Source organism: Desmodus rotundus, chromosome 1, assembly GCF_022682495.2.
Source record: "Desmodus rotundus isolate HL8 chromosome 1, HLdesRot8A.1, whole genome shotgun sequence".
Classification (NCBI taxonomy): Eukaryota; Metazoa; Chordata; class Mammalia; order Chiroptera; family Phyllostomidae; genus Desmodus; species Desmodus rotundus.
The window spans coordinates 83,884,520-83,909,337 of NC_071387.1; positions in this window are offsets into that span (position 1 = coordinate 83,884,520).

Here is a 24,818-nt window from a genome sequence, read left to right on the forward strand (position 1 = left end):
AAAAATTATTGTTATTCAGTTACAGTTGTCTGCATTTTCTCCCCATCCCTCTATCCCACCCCAGCCAAACCCACCTCCCTCCCCACATCCACCCTCCCCCTTGATTTTGTCCATGTGTCCTTTATACTAGTTCCTGTCCTCCAAATTCTTAATTAGCACATGAGTGTGGGACCAGCCCGTTTCTTGTCTTTGCCCCTTTCCCAGTCTCAGTGTGGCTTGTTTTTTTGTAATGAGTTATAGGAGTTTCACTTAGCTAGTCTTCAGATGGTTTCCAGTGTGATTGTTCTACCACTTAGTTGTGATTTGACATGGTTGTGGGAGGAGACGAGCATAGTGTTTACCTACTCTGCTTTCCTTGTTATATGAGGTCATAGATACTTTTAATGTCAGTATCATTTTAAGTTGAGGATTTGGTTACTTGCAGATATTTGTATGCTGTCTTGTCTTCAAAGCACATTGATTTACCAACTATTCATACCTCGATATTACCATATTGACTAGTCTTCAGAGTTTCAAATTCATAAAGTTTACAGCAAACTTGGAATCAATATGTAGTTATCTCAAAGACTTCTTTAACTCAATAGCCTAAAGGCCAACTTATGATCTGTCAGCTTAAACCTAGTATTCTCCTACATTCTCTACTTCAGCAAATGGTGTCCATGCCCAATGAGTTATGCAAATATAGATCTAGTCGCCCTCCTTGTTACTTCCTTTTCTTTTACCATTCTTAGCCAATCCTTCATTAGGCACTCTGGGCATATAGAGAGGGGGGAAAATCTACAGGCCCCAGGCAAATAGGGCACAGATGGGTGAAGAGATTAAGTGAGTTCCATATGGTAGAGACACATAAATAAGGGCAGTGAGGGTTCAGGTAAATATCTGCATCTCTCAGACGGGAGATGATGCAATGGTCCGCAGGGAGTTGTGGAAGAGGAATTGTGTACAAAGACACGGAGTGTACATCAAGGACACAGGCAAGAAAAGGGAAAGTGTTATTTCTCTAATAGTGTGCCCAGTAATCCTCATCTCCTCCTCCTGGTATTCATACTCCCAGATAATCTCCTCTCCTTGAGTGTGGGTGGGAACTGTGACTTGTTTCTAACAGAGTACAGCAAAAATGGTGAGATGTAATTTCTTTTTTTTAATTGTTTTTCAATTACAGTTGTCTGCATTTTCTCCCCACCCCTCCACCCCATCCAAGCCAAACCCACCTCCCTCCGCCACCGCCACCCTCCCCCATGGTTTTGTCCATGTGTCATTTATACTAGTTCCTGAAAACCCCGATCCCCACTCCCCTCTGGCTATTGTTAGATTGCTCTTAACTTCAATGTCTCTGGTTATATTTGTTTGCTTTTTCCTTTTGTTGATTATGTTCCTGTTAAATGTGAGATCATATGGTATTTGTACCTCACCGCCTGGCTTATTTCACTTAACATAATGCTCTCCAGTGCTATCCATGCTGTTGCAAAGCATATAAGCTCTTTCTTTCTCTCTGCTGCATAGAATTCCATTGTGTAAATGTACCATTGTTTTTTGATCCACTCATTTGCTGATGGGCACTTAGGATGCTTCCAGTACTTGGCTATTGTAAATTGTAGTGCTATGAACATTGGGGTGCATAGGTTCTTTTGGATTGGTGTTTCAGGGTTCTTAGGGTATAATCCCAGCAGTGGAATTGCTGGATCAAAGGACAGTTCCATTTTTAGTTTTCTGAGGAAATTCCATACTGTTTTCCACAGTGGCTGCACCCAACAACAGTGCATTAGGGTTCCCTTTTCTCCGCATCCTCTCCAACATTTGTTTTTTGATTTCTTAATGTTGGCCACTCTGACTGGTGTGAGTTAGTACCTCATTGTGGTTTTAATTTGCATCTCTCTGATGGCTAGTGATGCTGAGCATCTTTTCATATGTCTCTGGGCCCTCTGTATGTCTTCCTTGGAGAAGTGTCTGTTCAAGTCCTTTGCCCATTTTTTAATTGGGTTCTTTGTCTTCCTGGAGTAGAGTTGTGTGACTGCATTATATATTTTTGAGATCAGACCCTTGTCTGAGGTATCATTGGCAAATATGTTTTCCCATACTGTTGGTTCTCTTTTCATTTTAATGCTGTTTTCTTTAGCCATGCAGAAGCTTTTTATTTTGATGAAGTCCCATTTGTTTATTCTTTCCTTTATGTCCCTTGCTTTAGGGGACATGTCTGTGAGGATGTGGCTGCGTGGAATGTCTGAGATATCCCTGCCAATGTTTTCCTCTAGGACTTTTATGGTGTTAGAACTTATATTTAAAGTTTTTTATCCACCTTGAAATTATTTTCGTGTATGGCGTAAGTTGGTGATCGAGTTTCATTTTTTTGCATGTAGCTGTCCAGATCTCCCAACACCATCTGTTGAAGAGGCTGTTTTTGCTCCATTTCATGTTCCTGCCTCCTTTGTCAAATATTAATTGACCGTAAACACATGAGTATATTTCTGGGCTCTCTGTTCTGTTCCATTGGTCTATGTGCCTGTTTTTATGCCAGTACCAGGCTGTTTTGATTACAGTGGCCTTGTAATACAGTTTGATATCAGGTATTGTGATCCCTCCTGCTTTGCTCTTCTTTCTCAAAATTGCTGCAGCTATTCAGGGTCGTTTATGGTTCCATATAAATTTCTGAAATGTTTGTTCTATATCTGTGAAATATGTCATGGATACTCTAATAGGGACTGCATTGAATCTATACATTGCTTTGGGTGGTATGGCCATTTTGATGATGTTAATTCTTCCAATCCATGAGCATGGTACATGCTTCCATTTGTTTGTGTCTTCCTTAATTTCTTTCCTCAGTGTGTGTAGTTTTCTGAGTACAGGTCTTTTACCTCCTTGGTTAGGTTTATTCCTAGGTACTTTATTTTTCTTGTTGCTAGATCAAATGGGATTTTTTTCCTGGTTTCTGTTTCAGCAGTTTCATTGTTGGTGTACAAGAATGCCTTTGATTTCTGAGTATTGACTTTGTATCCAGCTGTTTTGCCAAATTCATTTATTAGGTCGAGTAGTTTTTTGGTGGAGTCTGTAGGATTTTCCATGTACACTATCATGTCATCTGCAAACAATGACAGTTATGTTTCCTCCTTTCCAATTTGGATGCCTTTTATTGCTTTTTCTTGTCTGATTGCTGTGGCTAGGACTTCCAGTACTATGTTGAATAGGAGTGGTGAGAGAGGGCATCCTTGTCTTCTTCCTGATCTTAGAGGGAATGCTCTAAGTTTTTGTCCATTGAGTATGATGTTGGCTGTAGGTCTCTCATATATGGCCTTTATTATGTTGAGGAATGCTCCCTCTATTCCCACTTTGCTGAGTGTTTTTATCATAAATGGGTGCTGTACCTTATCAATTGCTTTTTCTGTATCTATTGATATGATCATGTGGTTTTTGTCTTTGCTTTTGTTTATGTGGTGTATTATGTTTATTGATTCAGGAATATTGTACCATCCTTGCATCCCTGGGATGAATCCCACTTGATCATGGTGTATGATCTTTTTAATGTATTGCTTGATGCGGTTTGCCAATATTTTGTTGAGGATTTTAGCACCTATGTTCATCAGTGATATTGGCCTGACGTTTTCTTTCTTTGTTATGTCTTTATTTGGTTTTGGGATTAGGATGATGTTGGTTTCATAGAACGAGTTTGGGAGTCTTCCATCTTCTTGAATTTTTCAAAATAATCTGTGGAGGATGGGAGTTAGCTCCCCCTTAAATGCTCTGTAGAATTCTCCTGTGAAACTGTCTGGTCCAGGGCTTCTGTGTGTGGGAAGCTTTTGATACTGTTTCAATTTCATCTGGCGTTACTGGTCTGTTCAGTCTTTCTGATTCTTCTTCATTGAGTTTTGGATGGTTATATTTTTCTAGAAATTTGTTCATTTCATCTAGGTGTTCACATCTTGGCTAATAGCTCTTCATAGTAATTTCTTACAATCCTTTGTGTTTCCGGTGGTATCAGTTGTAGTTTCTCTTTTACTTCTGATTGTGTTTATGTGGGTCCTCTCTCTCTCTTTCTTGATGAGCCTGCTTAAGGGCTTGTCGATTTTGTTTCCCTTTTCAAAGAAGCAGCTCCTGGATTCATTGATCCTTAGAATTGTGCTTTTAGTCTCTATGTCATTTAATTCTGCTCTGGTCTTGGTTATTTCCTTCCTTCTACTTGCTCTGGGATGTCTTTGTTGTTGTCCCTCAAGTTCTTATAGGCGTAGGGTTAGGTTGTTTGTTTGAAATATTACTATCTTTTTAAGGTAGGCCTGTATTGTTATGAACTTCCCTCTCAGGACTGCCTTTGCTGTGTCCCATAGGATTTGGATTGGTGTGAGTTCATTTTCATTTGTTTCCAGAGCTTTTTGATTTCTTCTCTGATCTCATTCTTCACCCATTCATTGTTTAATAGCATGCTATTCAATCTCCATGTTTTTTAGTGTTTTGGGTTTTTTCCTTTGGGGTTGGTTTCTACTTTCAGGCCCTTGTGGTCAGAGAAAATGCTTGATATGATTTCCATTTTCTTGAATTGGTTGAGGCTTGTTTTGTGTCCTATCATCTGGTCTGTCTTTGAAAAAGTTCCATGTACACTTGAAAAGAATGTGTATTTTGCTTCTTTGGGATGAAGGGTTTTACATATATCAGTTAAGTCCATTTCATCTAGGGCATTGTTCGATGCTACAATATCTTTGTTGATATTTTGTTTGGAAGACCTGCCCATCTTTGACAGTGGGGTGTTAAAATCCCCTACTATAATTGTGTTGCTGTCAATATGTTTCTTGAAGTCCTCCAAGATTTTCTTTATGTATTTGGGAGTTCCTATGTTGGGTGCATATATATTTACTATGTTTATGCTTTCTTGGTGGATTCTTCCTTTGAGTATTATGAAGTGACCTTCTGGGTCTCTCTTTATGGCTCTTTTTTTGAAGTCCATTTTGTCTGATATGAGTATTGCTACCCCTGCTTTTTTTTTTTTTTCCTGTCCATTTGCTTGGAATATTTGTTTCCAGCCCTTCACTTCCAGTCTGTGTAGGTCTTCTGTCCTGAGGTGGGTCTCTTGTGGGCAGCATATGTGTGGGTCATGCTTCTTATCCATTCAGCTATTCTATGTCTTTTGATTGGAGAATTTAATTCATTTACTTTTAAAGTTATTATTGATAGGTACTTATTCATTGCTGATTTTTTGTACCTATGTTCCTCTCTTTCTCTCTCTTTTCCTTCTTTTACTTAAAGCAGTCCCTTTAGCATCTCTTGCAGAGCTGGGTTGGTGCAGGTGTATTCTTTTAGAGTTCTTTTGTCTGGGAAGCTCTTTATTTGGCTTTCTATCTTGATTGAGAGCCTTGCTGGGAAAAGTAGTCTTGGTTGCAGGCCTCTGGTTCTCATTACTTGGAATATTTTTTGCCATTCTCTTCTGGCTTGGAGCATTTCCATTGAGAAGTCAGTTGCTAACCTTATTGGGGCCCCCTTGTATGTTACTTCCTGTTTCTCCCTTGCTGCCTTTAAGATTCTCTTTTTGTCTTGGAATTTTGCCACTTTAATTATGATGTGTCTTCTTGCAGTGGGCTTCTTTGGGTTCCTCTTAATTGGGACTCTGTGATTTCTGGATTTGTGTGACTTTTTCTCTCATCAAATTAGGTAAATTTTCCACCATTACTTTTTCAAACAGGTTTTCTATCCCTTGCTCTTCTTTTTCTCCTTCTGGTATTCCTATTATACGGATATTATTATGTTTACGTTGTCCTGCATTTCCCTTAATTCCTCTTCATTCTTTCTGAGCCTCCTTTCCTTTTCTTACTCATTCTGGGTGTTTTTTTTTCTACCTTGTCCTCCAGTTCACTGATCCAATCCTCTGCTTCATTGAGCCTGCTTTTGATTCTTTCTACTGTGTTCTTGAGTTCAGAAATTCTATTCTTCATTTCCTCTTGGCCCTTGTTGATAGTATCTATTTCCTTTTCCATGTTTATATAGTTTGCAGTGTGTTCATTGTAGTTTCTCTGTAGTGTTTGGTAATTCTATGTGAGCTCATTAAGCTTCCTTATAACCACTTCTTTGAACTCAATATCTAATAGTTGACTTGCCTCTTTTTCTTTCTGCATTGTTTCTGAGACTTCCTCCTTTCGTTTCATTTGGGGCTTGTTTGTTTTTGTCTTGCCATTTTTTGTGAGACTCTTCTTGTTTGCGTCTGCTTCTTAAGTTGCTCTGTTTTGTCCCCCTGGGTTTATGGTGTGAACTTCTGTGGTAGAATACCTGTGAGATTTAGTGGTACAGTCTCCTTGATCTCCTGATCTTACTGATCTTGGGCTGTGGTTTATTTTGGCTCTGTGTATATCTTTGGTTTTGGGTTGTTGTTGGGTCTTTCTTTGGTGAGTCTTGCCCACCAGCTGGTTATTTGTGGGTCTGTCCCCCATATCTTGTTTTCTGTTGTGCAGGTGTGGGCAGGTTGTGTTGAAGCTGGTTCTTCCATGTGTACAAGGTTTTGAGGCTTTTCTCTTGCTGTTGTTCAGTTGTTTGTTCTTAGTAATTTCTTCACTATTTAGTTGTATTTCCAGATAGGTCTTGGTTTGAGTTAGTGTGACTTCCACTCCGTCCTTTACCTTCTCTCCTTTTCTTAGCTGTTGGTGTTTCCTTTGTTGGTGGGTTTCCTTTTTCAGGAGGTATCCTGGTGTTCACAGCTTCTACTTACTCTTTTTTGTGATAGGTTGGAGGGGGAAGGCAAAAATGGTTTAAGACATCAGGAGTGTATCATATGATATTTAAAGTACCAGCACTTAGAGAAGAGATAGACGATCCTTTGGATATATATATATAATGTTAACTTTGATATTTCATCCACCTAGCCACTTTTTAGAAAGGGTGGAAAGAAGATAAGACTCTTTTTGTGAGGGGGAAGGATTATGAGTTGGATCTAGAAAGCTGTGAGCTTGTGGGAGGTGAGATTATGAGGTAAAGTGAGAGTAAAGGGTAGAAAATAGGTGTAATGTGTGAGAGAATAGAGTTAACCACAACAGTAATAAAGTTCAGGAAACAGTGAAGTGATCTAATATCTGGGAGAAGTTCTGTGTAGTATTTACAGATGTATGGAACAGCTATTATTTAGAATAGTAATGGAGCAACAATCATATGACAGAATCTATGTGATCTGGATAACTAGAATATGGGGTATAGGTCCTATAGTAGTGTGCTAATGAAACCCAAGTGAAGTGAAAGACAGTTAATTAACAATACACCGTGAAAGAGAGAACAAGGGGAAACCAGTCAAACAATGCTAGTCAACCAGTCAAGAAAAGAAGACTAAACAGAAAGAAGAGAGACACAAAAATACTAATAAAATGAGTGATGTAAGGATAATGGAAAAATAATAATACAATATACAATATCATGCAAGTTCTCTGGAGTAGCAAAGTGAAATTTGTTTCACTGTCTCAGCTGTTGGGATGTCCCCTCTTTGGGTCCAACTTTGGTCTTTTCAGAGTTCCAGGTTTTATTGTCTCACTTGTGGGGATTTTTAAAAAAAAGACAGAAGGAAGAAGAGATATAAAGGGAGAGAAAGAAGGAGTAGATCAAGCAAGAAAGAAAGAGAGGAAGAAGATGTTAAAAGAAAGAAAAAATAAAATAATAATAATAAAGAATTACTTAAACAACAACAACAACAACAACAAAAACAAGCCTGCTGGCCAAGCCAATTTTGCTGGTCTTTTTTGGCTGTAGCCAACTCAGGCAGCCTAGCCCAACTCTTCTCCATCCCAACCAGCACTCGGGCAGCCTTGGCCCAGCTCTCCAGCAGCCCCATGACCCATAGGTTCAGGCACTCACCCTTCTCAGGGTTATGGGTGCACACACGCGGGGCCTCCCTTGATTCACACTCTCCCTGGTGCCTGTGGTCTCACGTCTCTCTGAGTTGCACTCTCCCTGGTCAGTGCCTGTGGTCTCGGGTCTGTCAGAGGTTTGCATGCTCCCCAGTTTGTGCCTGTGGTCTTGGGTGTGCACTCTTCCCCCTAGTGCTTAGAATTTGGGCTCAATATCCCCCCCACCCCTGTGGGAGTGCCGGGCAGCTGGGTTGAGAGGAGACAGGAGCAGCTGCTGCGGGAGAGTTCCCCAAAGTGCCCCCGAGGGTCTTTTTCTTTTCTTTTTTGGAGGGGAGGAGAATCCTCCTGCTCAATCCTGCCACTCCATACAAGGAAGGGCCTGTCCTCTCACACTGCCCACCTCTCCAGCTAGACTGGGACTGTCTGGGTCAGGGCTCCACATGGTCCAGTTCTCAACTCTCCCCTGCTGGTGCCCACGGTCTCCATGTGTTTACCACACTTCGTCCTTATTCCCCTCCCTGCGACCTCAAGCAACCAGGTCTCTCGCAGTGCTGCTCAAGCCTTGTTTGGCAGGGGAGGGAGCCATTAACCCAGCTCTCTCCCAGGAGTTCTGGGGCAGTCCTGGAGGGTGCGGGCCTGGGGTTGCAGTCACCCTGTTCCCTGTGCTGGTCTCAGGGACCTTTTTGTCCTGAAGCAGTCCCCTTACCGTCTTTTTTCAGTGTCCTCTATACTTTTTGGTCTCCTATCTTTATGAACACTGGGGTGCTGTTGGCTGTTCGCTTTGTTCCTCAGTAGATCGACTAGGTGCAGGGTGGTGGACTCTGCTCCCACCTATCTCGCCACCATCTTTCAAAGATCGAGATGTCACTTCTGAGATTAGGTAAAGGCACAGTGAATTCCATTTGTGGGCTTTCTCAGTCTTCACAGCCTGCTTGCTACACTGAAGCAAATGATCATGTTGTGAGCAGCCCATGTGGCAAGAAAGTGATACCTCTTGTCACCAGCCAGAAAGACCCTGACGATCTGACAGCAGCCAAATGAGCGATCTGGGCAGTTCTCCTTCCTAAAGCAAGCCTTCAGATGGTGGCAGCCCTAGAGCCATGCCTGATTCCTGACCCACAGACACCATGAAATAATCAGTGGTTGTTTTAAGTCATTAAGTTCTGGAGCACAGGCGGCAAACACAGAGCCTTTGTGCAGAATCTGGCCCTCCACCCTGTTTTATCCAGCCTGGCACCTTGTTTCTACCTAGTGGCAGTGCCAAACTCTTGCTTAACTGTTAAGGAATAGTTGATATTTATACAGTCCTAAAATTACATTTGGCCCTTGGAAGGCAACTGGGAGGCTGATGTGGCCCCCGGTGAAATGAGTTTGACACCCCTGTTCTGTAGGAACATTTTATATAGCATAACTAATATGGTCCTTTACTGAACTTTTTCTCCTGCTTTCATGTAAGGACATTAGAATTGTTCTGGGGTTAGGGCTTATTTAAAATATATGCATTTGATGCTACCTTTTGATTCCAGTTGTTGAGTTGAGAATGGGCACTGAAATCTCTTTTAACAAGTGTTCTGGAGCTACTGAAAGTGGTTCAAGGAGCAAGCACTGTGAAATGCTGTGCAAACACCTCTGGGACCTCTATAACCACAGTTATAAATCATGGTCACAGAATGCCAAGGGTAGAGATCAGCTTCATTTATGCTCTTTCAGTTTATCTCTGTAGTAATTCTTAATAAAAGTACCATGCCACTTGTTGTATTTTCCAAATAATGTTGCAACAGTGTTTCCTGTCCCATGTACTATCTGCAGGGTAAACTTGACACTCCTACATTCAGAGGTACAGTCTAATTCCCACCCTTAAATCTGGGTTAGCCTCATGACTTACTTGTGACCAACAGAGTGTGGTAGAGGTGATACTGTGTGACTTCCATGGTGAGGCCAGAAAAGCCATGCCCGCTGCCAGTTTTTGAAGGTCCTAGCTCTAAGGAAAGCCAATCTCCATTTGGGAGGTTTTCTTTTTTAATATATATTTATTGATTATGCTATTACAATGTTGTCCCATTTCCCCCCCTTCACTCCACTCCATCCTGCACAACCCCTCCCTCCCACATTCCCCCCCATAGTTCATGTCCATGGGTCATCCATGTAAGTTCTTTGGCTTCCACATTTCCTATACTATTCTTACCCTCCCCCTGTCTATTTTCTACCTACCATTTATGCTACTTATTCTCAGTACCCTTCCCCTCTCACTCCCCTCTTGATAACCCTCCATGTGATCTCCATTTCTGTGGTTTTGTTCCTGTTCTAGTTGTTAGCTTAGTTTGCTTTTGTTTTGGTTTTAGGTGTGGTTGTTAATAACTGTGAGTTTGCTGTCATTTTTACTGTTCATATTTTTTATCTTCTTTTTCTTAGATAAAGCCCTTTAACATTTCATGTAATAAGGGCTTGGTGATGATGAACTCCTTTACCTTGATCTTATCTGAGAAGCACTTTATCTACCCTTCCATTCTAAATGATAGCTTTGCTGGATATAGTAATCTTGGATGTAGGTCCTTGCCTTTGATGACTTGGAATACTTCTTGCCAGCCCCTTCTTGCCTGTAAGGTCTCTTTGGAGAAATCAGCTGACAGTCCTATGGGAACTCCTTTGTAGGTAACTGTGTCCTTTTCTCTTGCTGCTTCTAAGATTCTCTCCTTTTGCTTAATCTTGGGTAATGCAATCATGATGTGCCTTGGTGTGTTCCTGCTTGGGTCCAGCTTCTTTGGGACTCTCTGAGCTTCTTGGACTTCCTGGAAGTCTATTTCCTTTGCCAGATTAGGGAAGTTCTCCTTCATGATTTGTTCAAATAAGTTTTCAAATTTTTGCTCTTCCTCTTCTCCTTCTCATACCCCTATAATTTGGATGTTTGAACATTTCAAGATGTCCTGGAGGTTCCTAAGCCTCTCCTCATTTTTCTGAATTCTTGTTTCTTCATCCTTTTCTGGTTGGATGTTTCTATCTTCCTTCTGGTCCACACCGTTGATTTGAGTCTCAGTTTCCCTCACATCACTATTGGTTCCCTGTACATTTTCCTTTGTTTCTCTTAGCATAGCCTTCATTTTTTCATCAAATTTGTGACCAAATTGAACCCATTCTATGAGCTTCCTGATTACCAGTGTTTTGAACTGTGCATCTGATAGGTTGGCTATCTCTTCATTGTTTAGTTCTATTTTTTCTGGAGCTTTGATCTGTTCTTTAATTTGGGACATTTTTTTTCTTTGTCTTGGCATGCCTGTTATGTAAAGGGGCGGAGCCTTAGGTGTTCACCAGGGTGGGGTAAGACCGGTAGCTGTGCTGTGATGCTGTATGTGGGGGAGGGGCCGAGAGGGAGCAATGGGGCTTGCTCCACTCTCTGCCGGTTTTGAGTCACTCCCTCCGCTACCCACAATCAAACTGGGCCCCTCTAGTGCTGATTCCCGAGTGGGTAGGCCTGTGCAAGCTCTAGGCCCCTGTGGGTCTCTCCAAGGAACTCTCCTGTGAGTCTGGGAGTATCTCCCACTGCCGTCTCAACCCCCACAGGTGTTTTCAATCAGAGGTTTGAGGCTTTATTTCCCTGTGCTGGAGCCTTGGTTTGCGTGGTCTGTTTCGCTCCCCCGCCATTCCCCCTGGTTTATCTATGCACGAATGTGGAGCTGCAGGGTCTGCTAGCTGCTGCACTGCCTGCCCAGTTCCACAATCCACCACTTTGCTGGGTCTGCCAGCCACTGCCTTACTGTGAGTCCTGTCCACCCCAACTGCCTGTCTCCACCCCTCCTACTTGTCTGAATGAATGTTTCTTCTTTATCTCCTTGGTTGTTGGACTTCCATACAGTTCTATTTTCTGTCAGTTCTGGTTGTTTTTTGTTTTTAAATTGTTGTTGTCCTTCTTTTGGTTGTGCGAGGAGGCAGTGTGTCTACCTACGCCTCCATCTTGGCCAGAAGCCTCGCTTTTCCATTTGGGAAGTTTGACTATCCCAAGACCACCATGCTGGGGGCCATGAGTACACACAGTAGTCAAAAGCCCCCACTCCACTGTTACTTAACAGCCAGTGTCACCTGCTAACCATGTGAGTGAGCCCTCATGAATGGCCAGCACATCAAGCTCCTGGGGGACATTTTACTTTGACCTTGTAAGAAGCCTTTTCTTCTCAAATCCCTAACTTACAAATCATAAGTAAAATAAAATGGTGGTCTTAGCAACCAAGTTCAGGGTACTGTGTACCACAGCTATAGTTGAACACTACTCAGGCTGGAAGTACAGGTTAAAAAGCATCTTTTCTGCCCTCAGCTTAATGACTAAAACCATATAAAGAATTATAATCAGATAATAAAATAATTGTAACTTTCTGGGGATAATGTACAAAGATCTAAGAAGTAAAGGAGAATGAGCCTGGAAAAGAAAGGCTCTAATTAGCTTTTGAGCTAAGGTTTGAAGAAAGGATGAAGCTCCATGCTTCCTAGCCATTGGGGGCACATCTAGGCACAGCAACAAGCCCCGAGAATTATAATCAATTTAGCAGGAGTAAAGTTCAAGGGAAGGGTGATGGGGTGATGGAAGTGGGGAGGTCTGTCGTGGATGAAGTGGCTACCATGTGGGGAACCTATTGCACCAGGCAAAATGGTGCTGATTTTACTTCATGCCAGTGGGCAAGCACTGGAGATTTTGCAACATGCCTGTCTGGGTGGTGTAAACATCCATTTGTTGGTGAAAAGATAAAGCAGTAACTCCTTGCCAATGAACCACATGGCAAAAGAACTGAATTGCAACTCAGGCAGTTTCTATATTAGTCCTCATGTCTCACCCTATGATCTGTGGAGATTACTCAAGGCCAGTGCTCTCCCTGTAAACACCTGTCACTCCCCTGGTTTGCAGAGATACAGGAAGGTTAATGAGATCACATGTGTGGAATGAATGCAAGTTTCTAAGAGAAGGAAACCAGATACAGTCGAGATATTATTATTATTACCCCAGTCATTGGAAGTCAGCTTTCTAGCAAATCAAAGGTCAGAAGCCAGAAACTTCAAAATAAAAGAAAAATAAAGTTATTTGACCCCAGAGAAAGCATGAAGTAGATATAGAAACAAATGAAGAGTTAGAGTAACAACACAAAGTAGGATATACCTGGTAGTAAAAACCAAGTCACTGTGCACAGATATCCAGAAGTGAGTGAAGCCATGGGGTGGGGAGTGTATGGTGAACAGGAAAGGAAGGAAAGACAGCATACTAGTGGGAAGTGAGTGGCAGAGATCCAAGGGATGGGGCAGGCAGTTTGAGAGTAAAAGAGCTGTTAGCTGGCTGTGGAGAAATGGCAGTTGAGGAGAGTCTGGAAGACAGGCACGGCCTGTCTCTCCCGGGCTCAGCAGCTGGACTGTTTTGTGAAATGTCACGCAGGTTAAGGGGCAGGATCTCCTTTAACAACATGGATGAAGATGTTTCTAAGTACTGAGGTGAAAAAAACATGTTCTAGGAGGAACCTGTGGTGTGATTGTGTGGCAATAAACTTCAGTGTGCATGTATAAAGAGGGGCCTAGGGGGCAATTTAAGAGCAGTTAGAACAGGCCAGTACGACTAATAGACCACTAACCAAGACAGCAGCTGCCTAGAGGGTTTATACATACTCCTGTAATAACCTGGTTTGAATGCCTGCTGGATTTAAAATAGCATCCACCCCTAAGACTCCCTGAATCAGGCCACCCTCCTTTTCAAAACAAAACACCCCTGAAGGAATGCCAAGTTTGTGTTGTACACCTCTGCACCCTCCCGACTGCCCTCCATCTAGAGTGAGAAGAAGAAAAAGGAGCACAAACCCAGAGGAAGACCCTCCTTCGGGGTGCGCACCGGCACCCACCTTTGCTTGCAATCCTTGGCTGCCCACAATGTTTAGAGACTGCAACCTGCCATGAACTCTTGCTGTAGTCCCCCACCTGACCCCAGAAGACTCTTTGAATCTTAGGTAAACGCCTATGATCATGGCCCTTTCCCTGTCCTGAGTGAGAAAACAGGCAACCTTCTCTTCTTGGTCCCCGACGCCCTGCATCCTCCAACCTCCACCCGCCCTGGTGATCATTCCCTTCCTCTAGCCAATACAGTGCTGCCCAAACTGGGCTGCATGTTGAAATCATCTAGGGAGCCTGTGCCTCACCCCACAACTATTGTGTCAGGATCCTTGGGGTGGGGCCCGGGTGTGGATCCATTTTCAGTGACCCCAGGTGACCTTCAAGAACCACAGCTCTAATAACACCCTGCTGCATACTGGAGCTGCCTTCTGCAGTTTTTGTTGTGGTGGTGCCTTCTCCCATCTCCCACCTGAGGTCACCCCACAACACCCCTACTCCAGGCTATTAAAGGAAGAATATTTCTTCAGTTCCTGGCACTTGTCTTCTCTACAATTTTATATTTATTTGCATAAATTACTTGATTAATTGATGTTCTCCTCACGGATCATAAACTCCAGGAGGGTGAGTTAAGGGTGGGTTTTTGATCAGTGTTTTGTCCTTAGTGCCTATTACTATGCCTGTCACATAATAGGCAGCCCATAAGTATTGGATGAACACACAGATGAATGAAGAAATACCTGATTTTTTGTAACAAATGCTTCTAAACATCTCCGCATACCTTTTCCATTGTAGTCTTGACCATCAAATGTGGAAAGAGGCACAAGGGAATGGTTGCTGCTGTCTTTTCACAGAAATCCAAATGTATGACTTTCCCCGTCAATTACTTTCCAAGGGTGTTTTCTACGGAAAGAAGGCTTTGAGGAGGATGAGGCGGATAGGTCTTTCACCCACCTCTCTGAGGGCCAGCCCACGTGGTGACTTGTTTCTTTTGACCTCAGATGCTCATGAACTGTGTTTTTTGCTGGCAGGGTTGGACACTTCCCCCCTCTGGCCTCCATTTCCTTGCCTGTGTCCCTTTTCAGGGCCCTGTGTCTCCTGGGGGCCCCCATGTGGGCGCATCAGCCCCATCCTGTTGGTGGAACTTACTTTGTGCCTGACCCTCATGTTTCCACTTGCAGGCCACTGAACATCACCCTGTGTCATTTCCTAGAGAGTTTCAGGTGATGTTTTGGGAGTGTGACAGTTGCAGAATTAGCAAAAGGTTTTAAAATTTTTAATGTAATTTTACAACTGTTTATTTTTATTTAATATTTGACTTCTGATACCAAGTGATACTCATTTTTAATAACATTTTTTTTTTGTTATCTGGCTGTAAGTCTTTTGAACATGAAATGATTGAAATATTGTAAATGAATTTTTAAAAAACCATGTTGGGCAAAATGATTCACCTTATGATTTCAATCCTTCTTGTGAATACACTAAGTATGTTCAGAAATAACATTAAAATGTAGGTGAGGTTGAACCAGCACAACACCCTGAGCATGTGCAGCATGCAAGCACCCTCTTCCCAGGCTCTGGTCATGAACTGCCACGATTCAACCATTTCTCCTGTTTCCTGGGTAGAAAACCCATGCCTCAATGGGAGTGCCTTGGCTATCCCTGCTGAGGTCTGTGCTGTCACTTTGTGGCAGGACCTGAGCCCACCAGGAGCAGGAAACAGAAGTTGCATGCTCTGGACAGTGACGCCTGTCACACAGTGATACTCGCACAGCTAGAGTGATTGTGGCAGCAAAGGAGAGAAAGGCAGAGCCTAGTCATGAGCGGGCCAGAGAGCACCTCACCAGGACCACCTTCACAGAGCCTGGAATCAGAAGGGCACAGACATACACACCAGGGCAGGGAGTTAGGGGCTCTTTTGTGATGCCTGAGAGGAGGATTTGGAGTTTACCCTGCTGGCCAGGCACTCCTAAATGTGTTTTTAAACTAATGAAACTTTGTTTCAGATGAAGTAGAAGTCCAGCGTGTAAACCAAGGCCAAGTGACAGACTGGAAGACTGGGTGGGGGTCCGGAGCCTTTGTCATCCCCACTCAGCCTCTCACAAGTTGAGGGTCCCCCACTGTGCAGAATATGGTTGTAAAAACCCATGAGAATGTGTACTTCGCAACAGTCAGTGGCATGTCTGAATGTAGCTGGGGCAGCAGCTTTCCCCATTGCCCTGTCACTTTCTCCAGGCCTCATTCTGCTGCACTGCAGGCCTGTGGAGGCAGAGGCCAATGGCTGGTCCCATTCTCTCCTCTCTGTTACTATTACAGATGAAGCTGCTTCTAACTCCTCATGGCACTCCTAGGAGAACAAAGGGTGACAGTGGGCATCACCACTGCAGAATGTGCCACAGTAGGCCTTCACTTAGAGGTTGCTATGGTGATCCCACCAGACAAGTATTCCCCAAGCCCATGGTGCACACCTTTAGTGGAAAACCTTCCTGAAAAACCTGCACCTTCCCACAGGCAAGACAGCAGGCAGCCACACCAAAGCCCACTGTCTTCCATCTTTCTTCCTCCTCTTCCTGATGAAATGGGTTGAGCTGCCTCCTTGAGGAATCTCCTGTCTTTATCCAGTCACATCTGTGAACCTGCACCCTGGGGCTGAGGTGCAGCCTTTGTTTGAAAAGATAGAGCAGTGCAAGTAGGTTGGTACAGAATTGTAGGTGACAGGTTTTCACAAATGGAAAATTAGAATCCAGAACTAAAATATTGCATTTTTGTCCTATGAGAGAGCAGGTAACAGAGCTGTGTGTTGGGAATGTGTCTTGTTTCTTGCAAAATTGAATAGGCCACTGAGGGAAGCACACTGGGTGCCTCTGCTAGGCAGCTAGGATGTCCTGCAGATGCCACACAGAGAGTGGGGCCCAGGGGGCACTATGCAAGATGGAACAGAGGGAGGTCATTGTAAATTGCCACAGAATGAGTAAGAGTTCTGTGTCAGGAGAAACAAACCAACCCAGCACATAGACACCTGAGAGCATTTGAGAACCTGCCAAGGGTTTTCTAGGGGGCTTTGTCAGCATGTTTGTCCTGAAGGTTGACAGGGCAAGGACTGAGGAGAGGTGGTGGAGCAAGTGGCCTCTTACTGTTCTGTTCAAGTCTAGTGTCTCATGCTTCTCTGCTTGGCATCCCATTACTCTGAGGAGAAAGCTGCACATCACACCCACTCACCCCAGCCTGTGCTAAGATGTTCACATCTCCTTTCTGAACGTTTTCTGGTGCTGTGGAACATCAAAAACAGGTTGAAAGTGGTGCTAATAGATCTTAGCCAGGTTCAAAAGTCTTAACCACCCACAAATAAAGGTGCTTCTTTTCTGTCATTGCTCTGAGTTTCATCTGACACTTTCAAACATTTGAAAGGAAAGAGAGGGTGAAGAAATTGGCTGGTGAGGGTTACCAGGTATGAGCTCTCCTGACCTGTGTCACTTGGCTGCCACACGCCTGCATCATGCTTTTGAAGTGCCAGGGCAAAGAGGACTTAGGTGGGCAAGGATGGAACTGTTCATGTTCTGTGCACCCTTTTCTCTGTACATATCACAAAGCATTTCCATGATAATTCAAAACACTTTTTCAAAGGGAGTTTAATATGAAGCAGAATTCTTTGCATCAGAAACAGGAAAGATGCTGCCTGACAATAGTTCTTGAATCCAAGGATTATGGAGGAGTTGGGGGACATGCCATAAGTCCAGTTCTGATGGTATATAAAGTTCTGCCATGTACGGCCTAATGGTGATGCATGTATAATCCATGTCCCAAGGTCTGACAAATTATAACTCATTATGTTCAAGTAATTTTGTTATTGAAAACTCAATATTGAATCATGATAGGAGAGGATGACAGCAAGATAGGTGGGAGCGGAGCCCACTTCCCCTTGGCACCAGTGAAACACCTAGCTGATCTGAGGAACAGAGCGAACAGCCAACGGTATTCCAGCATATATGAAGATCAGTGACCAAAGATAGAGGACATTGAAAGATCTGATGGTAAGAAGAGTGGTTAAAACCATATGATCTCACCTTTAACTGGAACATAATAAATAGAAGAAAAAAGGAAACAAAATATAACCAGAGACATTGAAGTTAAGAACAATCTAACAATGGTCAGGGGGGAGTTGGCTGGGGACAGTGAGGAAAGGTGATTACAGGAACTATTATAAAGGACACATGGACAAAATCACGGGGGAGGGTGGAGGTGGGGGAGGGAGGGGGTTCAGCTGGGGTGGGGTGGAGGGATGGGGAGTCAAGGCACACAACTGTAATTGTATAACAATAAAAAATTAAAATTTTTTTAAAAAAGAAGAGTGCTTAAGGACAATAAGGCCCCTGGGACCAGTGCAGGGACCAGGGCGGCTGAAGCCCCCGGCCCCGGGTGCAGGGTCTGCTGCAGGATTCTTGGGAGAGAGCCAGGCTGGGCTGTGTGAGAGGCCAGGTGCTTATTTGGACCAGCGGGGCTTGAATAGGAAGAATTTCTCGAAAAGAAAAAGAGAAAATAGAGGCACTCAGCGGCTAGTCAGAGAACTCTCTGCAGCAGCCTCGGCCTCTGGCGCCCCTCCCCTCTCAGCCCCTGGACTGTGAACGCAGGATAAGCAGCCCCAGCGCTCACCTGAAGCCCTGCTGGTGCAAACCCAGATTAGCGGACTGGGTGCCCACACCTGAAACCACAGTGGGCACACACCCTAATAAGTAGCCCCGCTGCCTGGGCGCACAGACACAAAGCGCCTGGGTGGAAAAGTACCTCGAACAGTGACCTGGGTGCCTACACCTGAAACCTTGGGTGGGTGCGCACCCCGATCAGCGGCTGGATGCCCCAGCGGCACACGGGCCCAAAGCTGGGGATCGGCCCGCAAACCGATGAACTGCCTGGCTGCCAGGGGGCGACCACACCTGAAGCACAGGGGACTGAGTAACTCCAACCTAGCCCCTGCACACAGAGACCTACAGGGCCTACTCCCTCTCTAAGAGGAAGGTAGAATGCCCAGCAGAGGGGAGCTTCAGGGCTAGGTGAGACTGCAGTCCCCGGAAAAACTTGACGCAGTAGGGGGCTGAACTACCCTAAAGGAGCACGGAGAGCCCCTAGCATCTAAGACAGCAAGGAGCAAGAAGGTGGAGTGTAAGTTGCCCCTAAATGGTGCAACTCAAGGACAGCACAACTGGTGAACTAAGGGCCTAGTAGGGAACAGAAGGACCCTGAGGAACTGGACTGGAGGCTGAACAACAGCAAAGAGTGTGGCTCAGGAAGGGACAAAAGTGAAACCAATCCCTCCAACCACCCCATCCCGTTTCACAGACAGGAAGACCAGTAGAACTAACCTGACCTATTTAAAGCCAGCAGAAGACTTTTGTTCCCCCTCCTTTCCCCCTAAATTCCCTCTTCTTTACTGTCCTTCTTTCTTTTTTATTCCTTCTTCCTTCCATCATTTACCTTTTTTATTCATCTTCCTGCCGTCTTTTATTTATTTTTTTGTTTTAATTTTTGTTAAAATTCCTTCTTCTTCTCTTTCCTCCCATCTTTTTAATCCTTCCTTCCTTCCCTCCTTCCTTCCTTCCTTCCTTCCTTCCTTCCTTCCTTCCTTCCTTCCATTCCTTTTCTATTCCCTTTTTCCCTCTTTCCCTTCTCCTTTTCTTCCCATTCATTCTCTTTTTCTCACAGGTGAGACAATAAAACCTGGAGCACTGAAAAGACCAGAGTTAGACCGTGTTAGACCCATAAACGTCAGCTCAAGACAAGTGAGCTCAGAAGATTAAGGAGACGACACCACTGAATCCCACTGGCATTCTACCATAGAAGTTCATACCATAAACCAAGGGAGTCACAACTGAACAATTTAAGAAGCAGAGGCAAACAAGAAGAGTCTCACAAACAATGGGGAGACAAAGAAACAATCCCCAAATGACAGGAACGGAGGAAGCCTCAGAAAGAATGCTAACTGAGAAGGAGGCAAGTCAACTATCAGATACTGAGTTCCAAGCAATGGTTATCAGAAGCTCACTGGGCTCACAGAGAACTACCACAAACTACAGGGAAACTACAATGAACTCACTGCAAACTATATCATGAAAAAGGAAATAGAAACTATCAACAAGGGCCAAAAGGAAATGAAGAATACAATTTCTGAACAGAAGAACACAGTAAAGGAATCAAAAGCAGACTTGATGAAGCAGAGGATCGAATCAGTGAGCTGGAGGACAAAGTAGAAAAAAACACCCAGAAAGAGCAAGGAAAGGAAAAGAGGCTCAGAAAGAATGAAGAGGGATTAAGGGAAATGCAGGACAACATGAAATTTAACAATATCTGTATAATAGGAATACCAGAAGGAGGACAAGAAGAGCAAGGGATAGAAAACCTGTTTGAAAAAGTAATGGTGGAAAATTTCCCTAATCTGATGAGAGAAAAAGTCACCCAAATCCATGAAACACAGAGAGTCCGAAACAAGAGGAACCCAAAAAGGCCCACTGCAAGACACATCATAATTAAAATGGCCAAATTCCAAGACAAAGAGAGGATCTTAAAGGTAGCAAGGGAGAAACAGGAAGTAACATACAAGGGAGCCCCAGTAAGGTTAGCAACTGACTTCTCAATGGAAATGCTCCAAGCCAGAAGAGAATGGCAAAAAATATTCCAAGTAATGAGAACCAGAGGCCTGCAACCAAGACTACTTTTCCCAGCAAGGCTCTCAATCAAGATAGAAGGCCAAATAAAGAGTTTCCCAGACAAAAGAAGTCTAAAAGAATATAGCTCCACCAAACCATCTCTGCAAGAGATGCTAAAGGGACTGCTTTAAGGAAAGGAAGGAAAAGAGAAAGACAGAGGAACACAGGTAGGAAAAAATGGCAATGAATAACTACCTATCGATAATAACCTTAAACATAAATGGATTAAATCCTCCAATCAAAACACATAGAATAGCTGAATGTATAAGAAAACATGACCCACACATATGCTGCCTACAAGAGACCCACCTCAGGACAGAAGACCTACACAGACTGAAAGTGAAGAGCTGGAAACAAATTTTCCAAGCAAACGGACAGGAAAGAAAAGCAGTGGTAGCAATACTCATATCAGACAAAATAGACCTCAAAGAAAGGACCATAAAGAGAGACCCAGAAGGTCACTTCATAATACTCAAAGGAAGAATCCATCAAGAAGACATAAACATTGTAAATATATATGCACCCAACATGGGAGCACCCCAATACATAAAGAAAATCTTGCAGGACCTCAAGAAAGATATTGACAGCAACACAATTATAGTAGGGGACATTAACACCCCACTGTCAAAATGGACAGGTCTTCCAAACAAAATATCAGGAAAGATATTGTGTCACTTAACAATACCCTAGAGGAAATGGACTTAACTGATATATATAGAGCTTTTCATCCCAAAAAAGCAAAAAACACATTCTTTTCAAGTGTACATGGAACATATTCAAAGATAGACCACATGATAGGACACAAAGCAAGCCTCTACAAATTCAAGAAAATTGAAATCATATCAAGCATTTGCTCTGACCACAAGGGACTGAAACTAGAAACCAACCCCAAAGGAAAAAACCCAAAACACTCAAAATCATGGAGACTGAAAAGCATGCTATTAAACAGTGAATGGGTCAAGAACGAGATTATGGAAGAAATCAAAAACTTTCTGGAAACAAATGAAAATGAACTCACAACAACCCAAAACCTATGGAACACAGCAAAGGCAGTCCTGAGAGGGAAGTTCATAGCAATACAGGCTTACCTTAAAAAGATAGAAATATTCCAAACAAACAACCTAACCCTATGCCTACAAGAACTCGAGGGACAACAACAAAGACAGCCCAGAACAAGTAGAAGAAGGGAAATAGCCAAGATCAGAGCAGAGTTAAATGACATAGAGACTAAAGGCACAATTTTAAGGACCAATGAATCCAGGAGCTGGTTTTTTGAAAAGATAAACAAAATTGACAAGCCTTTAAGTAGGCTGATTAAGAAGAAAAGAGAGAGGATGTAAATAAACACAATTAGAAATGAAGGAGGAGAGATTACAACTGATACCACAGAAATACAAAGAATTGTAAAAAATTATTATGAAGAACTGTATGCCAAGAAATTTGAAAACCTAGGTGAAATGGACACATTTCTAGAAAAATATAATCTTCCAAAACTGAATGAAGAAGAAGCTGAAGCCTGAAGAGACCAATAACTGCAGAGGAAATTGAAGCAGTCATCAAAAAACTCCCAACACACAAATTCCCTGGACCAGATGGTTTCACAGGAGAATTCTACAAAGCATTTAAGGAAGAGCTAACCCCTATCCTTCACAGACTATTCCAAAAAATCCAAACTGATGGAAGACTCCCAAACTCTTTTTATGAAGCCAGCATCATCCTAATCCCAAAACCAGATAAAGACACAACGAAGAAAGAAAACTTCAGGCCAATATCGCTGATGAACATAGATGCTAAAAATCTCAACAAAATATTGGCAAACCGCATCCAGCAATGAATTAAAAACATCATCCACCATGACCAAGTGAGATTCATTCCAGGGATGCAAGGATGGTACAATATTCACAAATCAATAAACATAATACATCACATAAACAATAGCAAACACAAAAATCACATGATCATATCAATAGATGCAGAAAAAGCATTTGATAAGATACAGCGCCCATTTCTGATAAAAACACCCAGCAAATTGGGAATAGAGGGAGCATTCCTAAACATGATAAAGGCCATATATGAGGGACCTACAGCCAACATCATACTCAATGTACAAAAACTTAGAGCTTTCCCACTAAGATCAGGAATAAGACAAGGATGCCCTCTCTCACCACTCTATTCAACATAGTACTGGAAGTCCTAGCCACAGCAATCAGAGAAGAAAAAGAAATAAAAGGCACCCAAATTGGAAAGGAGGAAATGAAACTGTCACTGTTTGCAGATGACATAATAGTGTACAAGGAAAATCCTACACACTCCACCAAAAAACTACTCAACCTAATAAATGAATTTGGCAAAACAGCTGGATACAGAATCAACATTCAGAAATCAAAGGCATTCTTGTACACCACCAACAAAACTGCAGAAACAGAAATCAGAAAAAAAATCCCATTCGATATAGCAACAAGAAAAATAAATTACCTAGGAATAAACCTAACTAAGGAGGTAAAATACCTGTTCTCAGAAAACTACACAACACTGAAGAGAGAAATTAAGGAAGACACAAACAAATGGAAGCATGTACCATGCTCATGGATTGGAAGAATTAACATCATCAAAATGCCCACACTACCCAAAGCAATGTATACATTCAATGCAATCCCTATTAAAGTAACTATGCCATATTTCACAGATAGAGAACAAACATTTCAGAAATTCATATTGAACCATAAACGACCCTGAATAGCTGCAGCAATTTTGAGAACGAAGAACAAAGCAGGAGGGATCACAATACCTGATATCAAACTGTATTACAAGGCCACTGCAATCAAAAGAGCTTGGTACTAGCATAAAATAGGCACATAGATCAGTGGAATAGAACAGAAAGCCCAGAAATAAACCCAGTCTCTAGGGTCAATTAATATTTGACAAAGGAGGCAGGAGCATAAAATGGAGCAAAAAAAGCCTCTTCAACAAATGGTGTTGGGAGATCTGAACAGCTACATGTAAAAAAAATAAAACTCGATCACCAACTTACACCATACACAAAAATAAATTCAAGGTGGATAAAACACTTAAATATAAGTCATAACACCATAAAATTCCTAGAGGAAAATATTGGCAGGAAAATCTCAGACATTCCATGCAGCAATATCCTCACAGACATGTTCCCTAAAGCAACGGACATAAAGGGAAGAATAAACAAGTGGGACTTCATCAAAATAAAAAGCTTCTGCATGGTTAAAGAAAACAGTATTAAAATGAAAAGAGAACCAACAGTATGGGAAAACATATTTGCCAATGATACCTCAGACAAGGGCCTGATCTCCAAAATATATAAAGAACTCACATGGCTGTACTCCAGGAAGACAAAGAACCCAATTAAAAAATGGGCACAGGACTTGAACAGACACTTCTCCAAGGAAGACATACAGAGGGCCCAGAGGCATATGAAAAGATGCTCAGCATCACTAGCCAACAGAGAGATGCAAATTAAAACCACAATGAGGTATCATCTCACACCAGTCAGAGTGGCCAACATAAACAAATCAACAAACAAATGTTGGAGAGGATGTGGAGAAACGGCAACTCTAGTGCACTGTTGGTGGGAATGCAGACTGGTGCAGCCACTGTGGAAAACAATATGGAATTTCCTCAGAAAACTGAAAATGGAACTGCCCTTTGACCCAGCAATTCCACTGCTGGGATTATACCCTAAGAACCCTGAAACACCAATCCAAAAGAACCTATGCACCCCAATGTTCATAGCACTACAATTTACAATAGCCAAGTACTGGAAGCAACCTAAGTGCCCATCAGCAAATGAGGGGATCCAAAAGTATGGTGTATTTACATAATGGAATTCTATGCAGCAGAGAGAAAGAAGGAGCTCATACCCTTTGCAACAGCATGGATAGAACTGGAGAGCATTATGCTAAGTGAAATAAGCCAGGTGTTTAGGGACAAATACCATATGATCTCACCTTTAAGTGGAACATAATAAATAGAAGAAAAAAGGAAACAAAATATAACCAGAGACATTGAAGTTCAGAACAATCTAACAATAGCTAGTGGAGAGTGGGGAGGGGACAGTGGAGAGAGGGGATTACAGGAACTACTATAAAGGACACATGCACAAAATCAAGGGGGAGGGTGAAGGTGGGGGACAGTCTTGGGTTCAGCTGGGGTGGGGTGGAGGGATGGGGAGAAAATCCACACAACTGTAATTGAATAACAATAAAAATTTTAAAAATAAAGAAAACTCAATATTGGACTCGAGTTTAGAAAAAGTAAAGACTAAACTTCAAAGAACATGTTCTTGCAAAAAAATATCCATTTTTTATATAAAATTGTTGTCATTTGACATAATAGGTAAGAGGGCAGAGGTCCATCAACCTCTTTAATACTCAAATAGCATCTGGAGTGGAAGTCAGCCTTCCTCACCTAAATACAGATGTTTCTTTAGGTAAGG